Genomic DNA, 15,896 nt, shown 5'->3' on the forward strand with positions numbered 1-15,896 from the left:
GTTATCACTTGAAATTACAAACAACAAATAATAGGTATTGTTTTCCTCTCTTTCAGTAACAGAATACAGCGTTCAAGAAAGTTGCTTCTACTTCAATGATCACTGTGTCATTTATATTCATTTGAGCCCTGTCATAGCAAGAAAACAGCAAAAGTTTCATGTTATCCTCCTGCACTGTGTTAATGCAAATAGCTTCAAATATTTAGCAAAACATTACAAACAGCACAGTGTCCAAAAGTTGGGTGTAGTGCAGAAAAGAATAAATGAAAAGTTTGAAGGAAAAGTTATAGTTGGTACAGTCACAAGAATATTGTGGAAAGAGGCTACTTTTTTCATGAGGGGGTCCTGGCATGGAGAGTTGTCATGTGAGTATTGTAAAAGCAAATAAAGCAAATATCATAACAGACATAATCATGAGGTTAAATGACACTCATCAATGTGTTTATTACGTGAATATTAAATACATTCTTGAAATATTAATCTAAGGAGGAATAAATATTGTGACACTCACATTACATTTCAAAGAGATTATAAACCCTTCTAGTACTGAGTGGTATACTTTGAACAGAATGTTTGCTTTTGCTTGTGCTTGGATTCTGGGTTTGGTGAGGAGTAAGTTGTTGTCTATAGAGGAGAACTAAGATTCAAAAGATAAAAGAGTTGTGTTTGCTGGGGTACGTATGGTTTCCACATGTGGAGAAGTAATATGATAAAATCCACACTGCAACGAATCATGACTTGACTGTACAACAGCTAAAATACTGATTACAATAAAAATATGTGAAAATGAAAGATATAATCTAAATTTATGAAAGTAAAATTAAGTATGTAATGGTGATTTATGTACAACTGTGGTCCTGTGGTAAGGAAAAAGTACGGCTTGCCTCTAAATATGACTACTTTCTAAATCAATAACTAAACCAACTTATTCAGTTAATTATGTGTTTTCATTTTTGGGCAATACATTTCCTGCAGAATGTGTAAGAAAAGCTGCTGACTAATTGATGAATGTAAGGATGATTTCAAGAAACAGTGGGTGCAATTTACATCACTCGATGGTATAAAATTGAGCATAAAATGTTATTCGTCTACAAAGGGGAAAAAGGTTGTCCAATGCCCACATGGGTAACAAAAAGAAAGAGTCTGTTTAGCTTTGGCATCTTATTGGTAGTAGCCCAGAGACACATGTCTATGTTTTAAGGTGCAGCTAGATTTTCTATTCCCATGTCTAATGCTTGTCTACATAATGCTGTTCTGATGAATGAATTTTTTTGAAGTGAAGTTACTGATTGCATGCACTGGTCAGTAAGGTCTCTGGATCTGTGATCTATAAAGTATGTCAGACATGCAACCCAACAGCTGTCACCAAAGGATTCTTCGTCACTTCCATACGTGTCTGGCCTGGTTGTCCAGTAGTAAAACACATCCATACAAACAGAAAAATCATGGGATTGAATCCTGCTCAGACTGTAGAATGTATGAGTTTGCCTTTAACACAGCCATCACCTCTCTTCTTCTTCTTCTTCTTCTTTCGATTTCGGCCATCTTTGGACCACGTTCAACAATTCACTTGCCCGGCTTTTTGATCTTTTTTTCTCTCTTCCCAATATTTCCTCATCATTTTCGAGTGGTTCCTCCTCCGCTCTTCCGACCATTTCCTGTTATTATTCTTTAGTTTCGTTTCTTCTGGAAAACACTTAATTTCGTTCACTATTTGTCTAAACTTTTCCCTGTCCCTGATTGACTCACGGGTGACATTAAAATAGGCCAAATCCTTTTTCACCATCTGTATCCATTTATTGTTGGTTTTTTCGTTCCTGTTACTATGTTCAAACACTTTTCTTGTTAGTCTGTTTCCATCCATCCTCGACAGGTGACCATAAAACGTTAGTCTGCGTTTACGCATTGCCTCACTCACTTTCTCAATAGTTTTGTATATTTCCTTATTACTCTTTAGCTTGTACTCTTCTCCAATCTTTCTCGGTCCTAATATTTTTCTCAAAATTTTCATTTCTTTCTTTTCCATGTTTTCTATTTCCCCCTTTTTGTTAAGAGTTAGGCACTCCGATGCATACAGGCATTCTGGTCTAATGACAGTTTTATAATGTCTTAATTTAGCTTGAATCGAAATGTTTTTTTTGTTATATATGTCTTTGGTTTTTTGAAAAGCAAATTCCATTTCCCTTGCTCTCGCCTGGTTTGCACTCTTGTCTAAACCATTCACTTGAATTATTTCACCTAAATACTTAAATTTTTCTACTCTCTTAATATTGCCGTATTTAGTAATAAGATTTTTCTTGTTATTTCTATGATTAGACATATACACGGTTTTTTCAAATGAAATCTGCAGTCCAGCTCTGGCCGAAACTTCTTGTAGTTTCTCCAGGTAGTTCTGAGCTATTTCTTCGTTTTCTGTAACTATTGCCAGATCGTCTGCAAAAGCTAAACAGTCCACTTCTATTTTTTTCTTTTTTTGTTCCAATTCTGATGTCATTCTTGGTGCCTTTGAGTTCTTCTTTCCATATTCTCAATATCTTTTCCAGTACGCAGTTGAAGAGGATTGGGGATAAACCATCACCTTGTCTAACACCTGTTTTAATTTCGAACTTCCTTGAAATTTCACCCATAAATTTAACTTTGGCCTTACTGTTTGTTAGCGTCTGTTTGATAATTTGAATTGTTTTCTTATCGACCCCAAATTCTTCCAATACTTTCAGTAATGTTTCTCTATCTACCGAGTCGTATGCTTTTTTGAAATCTACAAATACTATTGCAAATCTCTGGCCTCTTGAGATTCTGTAACGAATTAGTGTTTTCAGGTTAAATATTTGTTCAACACAGGATCTACTTTGTCTAAAACCTGCTTGATATTCACCTATTTTTTTTATCCAGAACTGGCTCCACGATTTGAAGTAATTTCCTTGCCAAAATTTTGTATCCTACTGGTAGTAGCGAGATCCCTCTATAATTATTAACATTCATCTTATCCCCCTTTTTGTGTAGTGGGTGTATCAGGGCACACTGCCAGTCTTCAGGAATTCTTTCTTCGTCCCAGATCTTCTTAAACATATGTTCCAAAACTTGTGGGAGGTTGGTATCCATTATTTTTAGGATTTCTGGTACTATGGAGTCTTCACCTGGGGCTTTATTGTTTTTTAGACTGTGTATTATGTGTTTTATTTCTTCAGCGTCTGGAGGTTTTGACTCGGTATTAGTATTTCGGTGGTTTTCAAAACTCATTTTATCTTTGGGTGGTTCACAATTTAGTAGATTCTCGAAATATTTTGCTAATATTTCACAATTAGTCTTGTTTGTCAAACCTAGCTTGTTCTCTTCATCTTTGAAACATAAATTTGGGGATTGGTATTTGGTTAGCTGTTTTCTAAAAGTTTTGTAGAAATCTCTAGAATTATTTCTTTTAAAGTCTTCCTCAATCTGTTCTAGGTTATCCTGAAATTGTCTTCTTTTTTTATTACGGAAAAGCTTAGCTGTTTCTCTTCTCTGGATTTTAAAATTGTCAAGATCTTGAGGATCTTTTGTGGAGTTCCATTTCTGCCACAATTTCTGTCTCTTCTCCAGGTTCTCATCACATTCATTGTCCCACCATGGATGTCTTCTTACTCTTTTCACGAGACAATTTTCTTTTGCTATTTCAACTATTTCGTTTTTGATCTCCTCCCATCCCGCTTCCTTATTTATTGTGGATATGCCATCGCTATCTTTGTGCAATGCTCTTTGAAACCGTTGTTTAATTTCTTCATTTTTTAAAGTTTCTGTGTTATATTTTGGAATTTTGTAAAAGGTTTTCTTCTCTTTTCGAAATGGGAGTGGTCTGAATTTAATCGTAGTCAAATAGTGGTCTGAATCAACATCAAGGCTTTTCAGCACTTTAGTGTTTTGAATTTCTTCTTGACAATGAAGTGAGATAGCCACATGGTCAATTTGGAATTCTCCGAGAAGTGGATTTGGTGATCTCCATGTTTTAGTTTTTCGGCTCAGCTTTTTGAAATGTGTTGTCATTATTTTCAAGTTGAAATGCCTACATACCTCTATAAGCCTTTCTCCATTTTTTGAAGTTCTTTTGTGACCTGGGAAGAGGCCTACTGTTCCATGGTATTTTTTCTCCCTTCCTATTTGTGCGTTAAAATCGCCTACTAACATTTTTATGTTCTTCTTTGAGCATCTATCCAGTTCCATTTCAAGTATCTCCCAAAATTCTTCAACTTTCTCCGGGTTATTTTTGTTGTCCTGGTTTATGGGTGCATGACAGTTGATTATAGAGTATCCTTTGTTTTTACATTTAATCTCAAGAATGGATAGTCTCTCAGAACTCGAGTAGAAGTTAGTAACTGAATCTGTTCCCAGGTATGGCATTTGTTTCATTAAGATTTTACCTGGTTTTCCTTTAAATAAACGATAGTTTTCAAAATCTAAAGCAGTTTCATCTAAAAACCTTGTTTCTTGTAATGCACATATTAAAATTTCTTTCTGGTTCAGCTTTTCAATCAATAATTTCAATTTTCCTACTTTAATTAGAGAGTTTACATTTAGGGTTGCAAACATAGTTGCTTTCTTAAATTTCAGTGTTGAGGGCTGCATACATGTTGGTTGGGGTCCTCCAAAATCCTTTGACCCCTTTGCATTGTTTCTACGAACAACGGAGGATTTGCCATTCGGTCTACCTCTTGGAGTAGTGTCTATCTTTGACGACGTTCCCATCATGCTTTGCAGTAATTGTTGGATAATAAATTGGGGGATCGGGTTGCCCCGAATCCGAAATTAAAACCAAGGTAGTAAGCCCTGGAGTTAGCTCTTCCGCTCTCTCTGCCGTTGGGAAATTGTTCCTCTTCCGCCATTGAGACCGTTGGCTGGGTTTCACCTAGTAACCCTAGGCAGGGGCCCTATGACAGGGTGCTACCATCTGGAGCCGGACGGACCCTGGTTTTTTTACGAGGTTGTTACTCCTCCCCCTCCACACTTCCCCATCCTCTTGTTTTTAGATGGGCCCGGGCTTGGGACCGGCTTGCGGCGGTGTTCCATCACCTCTCAATGATGTGAAAATTCATCAGGAACAACAAGTGGTTCATGTTCCTCGATAAATCACAGCCCCATTCCCCACTAGGATTACTGGCATAGGTTAGGGACACACAAGTCACCAAAGTAGCATGCAGTTCAATGACTTGCACCAGACTGTGAAGTCGCATAGAATTATTATTATCATTATTATCATTATTTCTTTATTTCTCAGATGTTATGTCAGGTTAAAAATGGAAAGTGATGCGGACCTTGATCAAGTGTGACTTCCTTCTAACTGTACAGTATATGTTACATTGCATTTAGGAACTTTCAGGTAATTGAACATGTATTAATAATTACAGATTTCTGTAGTTGTACATATATGTTTGGATGTAGCTGTATTGCGTTGATGTACTGGTGGATATTGTGTGGTATGACTCCTGTAGTTGATAGTATAATTGGTATAATGTCAACTTTATCCTGATGCCACATATCCTTGACTTCCTCAGCCAGTTGGATGTATTTTTCAATTTTTTCTCCTGTTTTCTTCTGTATATTTGTTGTATTGGGTATGGATATTTTGATTAGTTGTGTTAATTTCTTCTTTTTATTGGTGAGTATGATGTCAGGTTTGTTATGTGGTGTTGTTTTATCTGTTATAATGGTTCTGTTCCAGTATTATTTGTATTCATCATTCTCCAGTACATTTTGTGGTGCATACTTGTATGTGGGAACTTGTTGTTTTATTAGTTTATGTTGTATGGCAAGTTGTTGATGTATTATTTTTGCTACATTGTCATGTCTTCTGGCGTATTCTGTATTTGCTAGTATTGTACATCTGCTTGTGATGTGATCTATTGTTTCTATTTGTTGTTTGCAAAGTCTGCATTTATCTGTTGTGGTATTGGGATCTTTAATAATATGCTTACTGTAATATCTGGTGTTTATTGTTTGATCCTGTATTGCAATCATGAATCCTTTTCTTAGCCATGTGTTGGATGCGTCTTGATCGATGTGTGGCTGTGTTAGATGATACGGGTGCTTGCCATGTAGTGTTTTCTTTTTCCAATTTACTTTCTTCGTATCTGTTGATGTTATGTGATCTAAAGGGTTGTAGAAGTGGTTATGAAATTGCAGTGGTGTAGCCGATGTATTTATATGAGTGATTGCTTTGTGTATTTTGCTAGTTTCTGCTCGTTCTAAAAAGAATTTTCTTAAATTGTCTACCTGTCCATAATGTCGATAAATCCCCATCCTCCTTCCTTTCTGCTTAATGTGAATCTTTCAGTTGCTGAATGTATGTGATGTATTCTATATTTGTGGCATTGTGATCGTGTAAGTGTATTGAGTGCTTCTAGGTCTGTGTTACTCCATTTCCAAATGAGTAGGTCAATATTGGTATAGCATAAGTATTTATAGCTTTTGTCTTGTTTCTTTCTGTCAGTTCTGTTTTCAGTATTTTTGTTAATCTTTGTCTATATTTTTCTTTTAGTTCTTCTTTAATATTTGTATTATCTATTCCTATTTTTTGTCTGTATCTGTATTTCTTTTGGTTTGTGTTGAATGTTTGGTTTTGTTTCCTTCTATTTTCACTTTTTTTGTATCTTCTAAGTTGTTTGGCCAATGCTTGTAATTTCTGCTTCTTTTTATCTAATTGTTCTATCGCTTGTTGTTGTCAGATTTTACCTAACCTTTATCGTTTTTTGTCTGATATTTCATTTCCTATAAATTGTGTTAGCTGTCCGATGTCTTTTCTTAGTTTTCTATTCTGATCTGTAGCCTGTGTTTCCACGCTGGTTTTGTGGGTTTCTTCTGTGTGTTGGTTGGTTCTGATCTCTGCCTAGTGTGAATATTTAGTGTAGTGAGTGCTCCTATATAAACCAGTAGTTGTAACTCTTCCATAGTTGTATTTTCATTTATTTTGTTGTGTATGATTGTGTTCATAGTTTTTATTGTTGTTTCAACTTATGGGTTATTTGGCGGTCTATGCAAGAATGGTCTAATGTCTGTATTAGTGTCTTTGTATTCTATATATGTCAGATGAAATTTTTCTTCTATATCTAACATGTATGTCACTTTGTGTTCTATTTCTGCTTGTTCTGGTGGCTGTCTTAAGATTTTGTTTTCCTCTGATTGTTTAAATGATGCGTGTTGTTCTTTGTTTGTTTGCTCTGGGATGTTTGACTCCATTACTGTATTTTCTTCTTCTTCTGATTGCACATTATTTTGTTCCAGTATTTGTTGTACTTGTTGTTTGATGTTTTCTAATTCTGACTGGGATATCATGTTATTTTTTATTATTACACGGATCTGATCAGCTAGTCGTTGTTCTGTTAAAAATTTTAATTCTGGGTATCTGGTAATAAATGTTGTGTATACTTGTGATCTGTATCCAGTTGTGTTGGTTCCTAAGTTTGTTGCTTGGTAATAACAGAACATGAGGTGTCGGTTAACTTCATCTGACCATCTCATCCTCTGTCTTTGTTTTCCTTCTAGAGTCGTTGCAGAAAGCATATCCTGCAAAACACCTCTATTTGGATTTCAATCATTTCCATGTGGCTAGCAGTGTTGTTACCATTGTGAACGGGCATAGGGTTCAAGCGTCATCCCCGACCATGACAGCGGTTGTCCGAGGCTTCTTTAGTTCTGTCCTGAACCAATTAGTCACACTAAAAGGGGGGTTAGCCCTATTAGTGGTTTGTTCTTTTCGTCGCCTTTTACGACTGGCAGAACACAACGGAGGCCTATTCTTTTGCCGGACCTCCACGGGGTTTATTATTATTATTATTATTATTAATGTCTGCACAGCTCTTTCTACTATACCCACTTTCCGAAAACCACTGTGAATTGCAAAGTATAATGCAATTGATGAGTATTTTTTTAAACACCAAAGATAAATCATTTATAAACCTGCAATGTTATTGAAGGGCAAAGCAATTAAAAATAATGATGTCTACACTAAATGAGATATCTTCAATAAATATTTTACGAATAGGCCCAGTACCACCAGTCCATGCGATAATGCTATACTCATGCAAAACAGCCAAGAAATGAGAGTTTTACTTGGGTTTAAATCACTTTAAAGGACAATAGCATGAACCATGTGTTATATCCTAGCCAGTAATGCCACCCGAGCCCGCTGCCAAAAGGTTGGCAGCATCAAAGTCCGGATGCCGACCGCATAAGCAGCGCCAGCAAGACAGGAAATCGCCGCAAGTCTGCGCGCGCCACCGCTGGCTTCTGGTTTCTTAAGCGCTGGAGTCGCGAGCGCTAGGACAGTTCTGTATTCGCCGCTCAGTTGTATACTCGCCACCGAATTGTGTACTTGCCAGTCAGTTGTGTGTTCATAGCAGCAGAGTTGTTGTTTGTCGTCAGCCGACGCTGACCTAGCCGCTCTGACCCGAACTAGACAGATTTCTGTAGACACGGAGTTCACTACTGAGTTTCTGTATCTTTGTTAATAAAGATAAGTACTGACTTTTATTTAATCAGAGTGTTTGGGTTTTCATCTTTCTGTTCACTGTTCCAGCGGACCGGTCGGCCCGCTATTAAAAGTGTGGCGGCGACTTCGTAAGCCGTTTCTACAGCGAATTGTTTGTCGCTACGAACGCCGCCACAAAACCATGGACCTTCCCATTGGTGGGAAGGCTTGCGTGCCTCAACGATACAGATAGCCGTACCGTAGATGAAACCACAATGGAGGGGTATCTGTTGAGAGGCCAGACAAACATGTGGTTCCTGAAGAGGGGCAGCAGGCTTTTCAGTAGTTGCAGGGGCAACAGTCTGGATGACTGACTGTTCTGGCCCTGTAACACTAACCAAAATGGCCTTGCTGTTGCGGTACTGCGAACGGCTGAAAACAACGGGAAACTACAGCCGTCATTTTTCCCGAGGGCATGCAGCTTTACTGTATGATTAAATGATGATGGCGTCCTCTTGAGTAAAATATTCCGGAGGTAAAATAGTCCGCCATTCAGATCTCCGGGCGGGGACTACTCAAGAGGACGTCGTTATCAAGAGAAAGACACCTGGCGTTCTACGGATCGGAGCATGGAATGTCAGATCCCTTAATCGGGCAGGTAGGTTAGAAAATTTAAAAAAGGAAATGGATAGGTTAAAGTTAGATATAGTGGGAATTAGTGAAGTTCGGTGGCAGGAGGAACAAGACTTTTGGTCAGGTGAATACAGGGTTATAAATACAAAATCAAATAGGGGTAATGCAGGAGTAGGTTTAATAATGAATAAAAAATAGGAGTGCGGGTACGCATTATTGTGGCCAAGTTAGACACGAAGCCCATGCCTATTACAGTACTACAAGTTTATTTGCCAACTAGCTCTGCAGATGATGAAGAAATTGATTAAATGTATGATGAGATAAAAGAAATTATTCAGATAGTGAAGGGAGACGAAAATTTAATAGTCATGGGTGACTGGAATTCGGTAGTAGGAAAAGGAAGAGAAGGAAACGTAGTAGGTGAATATGGATTGGGGCTAAGAAATGAAAGAGGAAGCCGCCTGGTAGAATTTTGCACAGAGCATAACTTAATCATAGCTAACACTTGGTTCAAGAATCATGAAAGAAGATTGAATACATGGAAGAACTCTGGAGATATTAGAAGGTCCCAGATAGATTATATAATGGTAAGACACAGATTTAGGAACCAGATTTTAAATTGTAAGACATTTCCAGGGGCAGATGTGGACTCTGACCACAATCTATTGGTTATGAACTGTAGATTAAAACTGAAGAGACTGCAAAAAAGTGGGAATTTAAGGAGATGGGACCTGGATAAACTGACTAAACCAGAGGTTGTACAGAGTTTCAGAGAGAGCATAAGGGAACAATTGACAAGAATGGGGGAAAGAAATACAGTAGAAGAAGAATGGGTAGCTTTGAGGAATGAAATAGTGAAGGCAGCAGAGGATCAAGTAGGTAAAAAGACGAGGGCTAGTAGAAATCCTTGGGTAACAGAAGAGATACTGAATTTAATTGATGAAAGGAGAAAATACAAAAATGCAGTAAGTGAAGCAGGCAAAAAGGAATACAAATGTCTCAAAAATGAGATCGACAGGAAGTGCAAAATGGCTAAGCAGGGATGGCTAGAGGACAAATGTAAGGATGTAGAGGCTTATCGCACGAGGGGTAAGATAGATACTGCCTACAGGAAAATTAAAGAGACCTTTGGAGAAGAGAGAAGCACTTGCATGAATATCAAGAGCTCAGATGGAAACCCAGTTCTAAGCAAGGAAGAGAAAGCAGAAAGGTGAAAGGAGTATATAGAGGGTCTATACAGGGGCGATGTTCTTGAGGACAATATTATGGAAATGGAAGAGGAGGTAGATGAAGATCAAATGGGAGATATGATACTGCGTGAAGAGTTTGACAGAGCACCTTCGACCTAAGTCGAAACAAGGCCCCAGGAGTAGACAACATTCCATTAGAACTGCTGACAGCCTTGGGAGAGCCAGGCCTAACAAAACTCTACCATGTAGTGAGCAAGATGTATGAGACAGGTGAAATTCCCTCAGACTTCAAGAAGAATATAGTAATTCCAATCCCAACAAAAGCAGGTGTTGACAGATGTGAAAATTACCGAACTATCAGTTTAATAAATCACAGCTGCAAAATACTAACATGAATTCTTTACAGACGAATGGAAAAACTGGTAGAAGCTGACCTCGGGGAAGAGCAGTTTGGATTCCGTAGAAATGTTGGAACACATGAGGCAATACTGACCCTACGACTTATCTTAGAAAATAGATTAAGGAAAGGCAAACCTACGTTTCTAGCATTTGTAGACCTAGAGAAAGCTTTTGATAATGTTGACTGGAATCTCTCTTTCAAATTCTGAAGGTGGCAGGGGTAAAATACAGGGAGCGAAAGACTATTTACAATTTGTACAGAAACCAGATGGCAGTTATAAGAGTGAGGGGCATGAAAGGGAAGCAGTGGTTGGGAAGGGAGTGAGACAGGGTTGTAGCCTCTCCCCGATGCTATTCAATCTGTATATTGAGCAAACAGTAAAGGAAACAAAACAAAAGTTCGGAGTAGGTATTAAAATCCATGGAGAAGAAATAAAAACTTTGAGGTTTGCCGATGACATTGTAATTCTGTCAGAGACAGCAAAGGACTTGGAAGAGCAGTTGAACAGAATGGACAGTGTCTTGAAAGGAGGGTACAAGATGAACATCAACAAAAGCAAAACGAGGGTAATGGAATGTAGTCGAATTAGGTCGGGTGATACTGAGGGAATTAGATTAGGAAATGAGAGACTTAAAGTAGTGAAGGAGTTTTGCTATTTGGGGAGCAAACTAACTGATGATGGTTGAAGTAGAGAGGCTATAAAATGTAGACTGGGAATGGCATGGCAAGCGTTTCTGAAGAAGGGAAGTTTGTTATCATAGAGTACAGATTTGTTAGGAAGTCGTTTCTGAAAGTATTTGTATGGAGTGTAGCCATGTATGGAAGTGAAACAGGGACGATAAATAGTTTAGACAAGAAGAGAATACAAGCTTTCGAAATATGGTGCTACAGAAAAATGCTGAAGATTAGATGGGTAGATCACATAACTAATGAGGAGGTATTGAATAGAGTTGGGGAGAAGAGGAGTTTGTGGCACAACTTGACTAGAAGAAGGGATCGGTCGGTTGGACATGTTCTGAGGCATCAAGGGATCACCAATTTGGTACTGGAGGGAAGTGTGGAGGGTAAAAATCATGGAGGGTAAAAATCGTAGAGGGAGACCAAGAGATGAATACACTAAGCAGATTCAGAGGGATGTAGGCTGCAGTAGGTACTGGGAGATGAAGAAGCTTGCGCAGGATAGAGTAGCATGGAGAGGTGCATCAAACCAGTCTCAGGATTGAAGACCACAACAACATCAACAGTATGAAAAGGATAGACTGCTTCTCTACAAATGACATTTAGAAATTAATAAACAAACTAAGCATTTTCAAAAAAAAGTCTGTGTTCAGATGCATTAATTTCATTATAGAAAGTATAGCAAATGAAATCAGAATATTTCTCTCACTGTCAGAGTACTAGATGAATGAATTTTCCCAAAAATTAAATTGTAAAAAGAATTTAAGCTCTAGTAAATTATGTTTATCAAGGGTATGAAAGACGGTTGGCTACGTGTGGAACATTTATTGATTTAAGCAAATTATTTGATTCCCTGTCACATTTCATAATGATTAAAATCTTACAATACTGCAGCATCAAAGTTAAATCAGTCAGTTTATTCAAATTTTATCCAAGCAATAGGTTACATAGGGCCCGTATATGTAAATGAGCAGAGATCAGCAATACTCCCAATGACTAGAGGAATGCTCCATGTTCTTGTAACTTCCTGTTCATAGCATACATTAATGATTTTTCATATTATATAATTACATACAATAATTAACAATATTATGAAAATGAAAGCTTCCACTCACCACATAGAGGAGATGCTGAGTCACAGATAGGCACAACAAAATAACTCACAAATAAGCTTTTCTCAGAAACAGATGACATACACACACATGCATGCGCACACGCAAACGCAACTCACACATGACTGTAGTCTCTGGCAGCTGAAGCCACACTCCTTCAGCTGCCAGAGACTGCAGTCATGTGTGCGAGATGTACTTGCGCGCGCGTGTGTGTGTGTGTGTGTGTGTGTGTGTGTGTGTGTGAGAGATCTATTTTTGACAAAGGCCTTGTTGGCCCAAAGCTTATGTGTGACAGTATTTTTGTTGTGCCTACCTGTGACTCAGCATCTCCGCTATATGGCGAGTGGCAATTTTCCTTTTCATAATACAACTCCATCCTGGACTTTCCGTATAGTAATTAAATAAGAATTTACTATATGCTGATAATATGACTCTAATAACTACTGGAAAAATTTACAAAGTTTACTAGATAACAAAAGAGAAATGATGCAAATAACTAGTCACTGGTGTCAGGCAATTAAGTCATGCATTAACCATGTGAAAACAGAATTTGAACAAATCACAGACTAAAAGTTCTCTTGGGAAATACACACAAATTATTTTTGCAGAAAGCTAGTTTGTGTAGTTTCACTCTTATCTGCACTATGGAATATTGCTATGGTGTAATTCCCCAAGAGTTAAACATATTTTCAGATGGCAGAGGAAAGCAAGCAGGTGTTAATTAGTATTAACATCCAGAGAATCCTGCAAAAACTACTTTCAATGTCTCGGCATGACAATGTCCAGCCTGTACATGTTTAACTGTTTAATATATGCTAGAGAAAACATAGAAAAATCAACATGAAATACTATGTGTAGGCACACAATGCCAAAAACAATCACTTTCTTTGATTTGCCTTCCTCAAGACTAGCTACCGTCAATAATAACTATGACAACTTAAAAAAAAAAAAAAAAAAAGAAAAAAAAATCACTAAGTTACCACATTCAGCTCTTATAGCACCACTAATATAAGAGCTTTACAAATTTGGCTAAAATACAATGAATTCTATTCAGCTGACAAACTCCTAGAAACTAATCACTATTACATATGTTTTTCTTAAATGATGAAGTAAGCATTTTAGTTCTTAAACCAGCTGTTTGTTTTCCATGACCTTATGTAACTGATTACTGTATACTACACTGTGTACTTTGATAAAGTCAGTTATGTGGAAAATACTGAAAGGTGAATAGAAACTCTGATGTTCTCGGCAGAGGTCATTCATATTGTCACATATGGGGGTTTCTTCTCATTCCATTTGCATATGGAGCACGTGACAACACTTGCTTAAGTCCCTATGTAATTGGTCTAATTTTGTTTTTGCAGTGCCTATTGGAGTAATATGTAAGGAGCTGTAACATATCCTGGAATATTACTTGATTAGTAATAGTTCATGAAATTTTGTAAGTAAGTGGTACAGATGGCATCTATCTTCAAGCATCTACCAGTTCAGGTTATTGAGCACATCTGTGATGCTCTCACGAGAGTCAATCAAGCCTGTGACCTCCTTTGTACACATTATGTCATATCTATTACTGAGGACTGACTGAAGACACTTTTAAAAGCATAATGTTATTAACAAAACAGAATTCAATTATAAACTCCTCAGATGAATATCCACACAACTACATACAACAGAAATGTCTATCCTATGACATTGTCTGGTATGTGCCTACACGATAAACCCCAGAGTCATGGTAGGCAGTGGTGTGAAGACTGGGGAGAATTACTGTGGCAGAGTTGCTGGCATATTATGGCTGATGTGCTGCTGGTGAAGACCTGGATGAACTGGACCAGATCGGCTCGCATGCAATGCTGAGGCAAGACTGCTGGTACTGCCAACTTGTAATGCTGGGACTGAACTGCTGAGGTGGTGAAACTGAACTGCTGATGTGGCCGGACTGAACTGTTGGTACTGCCAATTTGAGGTGTAGGGTGTAACTGTCTCCACACAGTCCAGTAGCAGCGAAGTAGGCCCTGCACGCATGGATGGATATCTACATGCCGCTGCAAGTGCATTGACCTGTCGTAGCATAATAGTGCCCTGCTGGCAGCACTGTCTGCATGATGGGCATGCATAACAGTCTTCACAAGGTCTGGCAGTTACCTGAACAGGCAGGCACATATGGCTATCCACACTGCGGTGCTAGTGCTTATGACCTGGTGTAACAAACTACTACCCTGCCATGGCAGGTACACTGCCTGACGGTGAGGTAGGCATCCAGGTGCTGTGGAGGTGACATGTAATTCCGTGATAAACAGCCCAGGACATACAAGGAAATATCTTCGTTTTGTTGAGAGCTGTTTACCCATGTCATCCTAGCATGGCTGCTGCCCACACGGCTTGCACAGGAAATGACTGCCAGACAGATAAAACACATTCATTAACCACATTAGTTGTAATCAATGCACTTTTCTAGGATGAGTAGTGTAGCTGCAACACAACTAACTTCCTTTGTACACTGGGTCATTTTCATAGTATCCTACCAGAGAACTGAAGGTTAAGCCTGTTTAACCTACGACAGAGCCAGTCTTATCATACCATTTCATATGTCCTTAAATTGTTGCATCGAGATATTGGCATGAGTTGACTAATTCCAGCTGTGACTCACTGATGCCATTTTAATATAATACTATGTTTCTTTGTTTCCTGGTTAAACAATTTATATTGCTGAACAATTAAAGCAAATTGGCAGCTTTGCACGACCCTGGAGTCTTATCAGATCACATTGGTTGTTGGCACAAATTTTTAAATGTAGTACTGTTTTATAGACAACTGCATAATCTGAAAAATGTCTGAGGTTGTTCTAACTATCAGGCCATTGAAATATTATACAAACATTAAGGGTTCCTGCATATGCCTGACGTTCCTTACACATCTCTGAATGACTCTCCATCAAAGATGATACGTTGCATCTCACAAACCTAGAAATCAATCCAGTCCAAAAATTTGTTTTATGCCCCACATGAACACACTTTCATAACTAAGTACTGGTGTGACACTGAGTTAAATTATTTTCAATAAGTCAAGAAATATTGTATCCACATGACTTCCTTCATCCATGACTTTCACAAGAGAAAAACAAAGTTTCATACAATTTATATCTTTGGTGTCACTGCTGGTCAGTGAAGTACCCCGCACATTACTGCACCTCCGCCACCACCACAGTGGCATCTGTCGATATGCACATTCATTTGAGTAGCACACCATTTGGTTGCTCTGGGCTGCCACCAGAGGCTGCTGACCTTGGATCAGTGCCTCTAGCGCCTGCAGCCACGCAGCACTTAGTGGGCAAATGGTTCTTATAGAGCCACGTACTGGCAACGTCAGCAGCCTTGTGTATGTTCTCTAAATTGTATTGTACTTATGGTGTCTTGCCACAACTTAATAAATACTAGATTTGTTAC

At 38.3% G+C, this 15,896-nt stretch overlaps 1 protein-coding gene across 6 annotated transcripts in view; it reads right to left on the minus strand.

Annotated features, from left to right (window-relative positions):
* Positions 1-15,896, minus strand: part of LOC124711942 (GDP-D-glucose phosphorylase 1) — an 83,589-nt gene that overhangs the window by 49,676 nt on the left and 18,017 nt on the right. The gene's annotated exons all lie outside the window — the stretch shown is intronic.

Source organism: Schistocerca piceifrons, chromosome 8 (assembly GCF_021461385.2).
Source record: "Schistocerca piceifrons isolate TAMUIC-IGC-003096 chromosome 8, iqSchPice1.1, whole genome shotgun sequence".
NCBI classification, from domain to species: Eukaryota; Metazoa; Arthropoda; class Insecta; order Orthoptera; family Acrididae; genus Schistocerca; species Schistocerca piceifrons.